The following is a 988-nucleotide window of genomic DNA, read 5'->3' as shown; positions in this document are numbered from 1 at the left end:
ATTCAAAATCCAAACTCCATTGAGTTTTCAATGGGAAGAAATTCAGTAAATAAATCTTTTTTTTTTTCTAAAGGTCTTCTAATCACACTCGAGGTTCCAACACAGCCTGGTTATCTAGACCATTCAATCCTAGCTGTCTCCTCGCCAGTTTTAGCGAGGTATAATTGATATGTAACAAATGGAACATGTCTATATTATAGAGTTCGACTTTTTTTCTTGGTGCAGCCTTTCCTGTAACCTAGGCTGGCCATGAATTCACTGTGTAGCTAAGAACAATCTCAAACTCCATCCCTGCCTCTACCTCTCAACTGCTGAGATCATAGTCATGTACCACAGCACCTGAAAACTTACACAGTTTAATTTTTGACATATGAATAAATTGTGAAAACATCAAAGCTAAGCGAGTGATGATGTAATCAACCCAAATCCCTGAGTTTTCTTGTTTACTCTGTAGCTACTCTCCGTCCTCACCAGCACACATAGCATACTCTAACTGCTTTTTGCCAGTATTGATTGTTGAAGCCTGAATATCAAATAACAGACCAGTCTGATTTAAAATTGTAGGTTTGATCTAGCTTTGCGTGGTGGACTTCCTGTTGGTGTCTTTAAGGGTGCTATATCAAGATGCGTGAATGCTATGTGGAGCTGGGGACACGTTACATCACAAGGACTTGCACTGTCTCTTGTTTGAGGACTCTCTCTGCCAGGCGTCCCTGATGCTGAACGTGTGGGAGTCAGTTGTGGTGTGTTTTCTGCTCAAATACATGGGATTGCTCAAAGGGGAAAATCTATGGAGAGGATGATCAGTTGCAAAACTTTTAAAAATTATCATAATGAGAACAATCTGAGTTTGGAAGCATTTTAGGTCTAAAACAGCGAGAAGGGGGTGAAAGAGAACCGGCTCCCTCAATGGGGTCTTCATATTGCATTTCTCTTGGCAGAAGCTTACATTTTCTACGTAGTTTTCCCTGAAGACAGGGACGCTCCT

Source organism: Grammomys surdaster, unplaced genomic scaffold (assembly GCF_004785775.1).
Source record: "Grammomys surdaster isolate TR1022 unplaced genomic scaffold, NIH_TR_1.0 125701, whole genome shotgun sequence".
In the NCBI taxonomy this organism is placed as follows: Eukaryota; Metazoa; Chordata; class Mammalia; order Rodentia; family Muridae; genus Grammomys; species Grammomys surdaster.
This window is presented reverse-complemented; position numbering follows the sequence as displayed.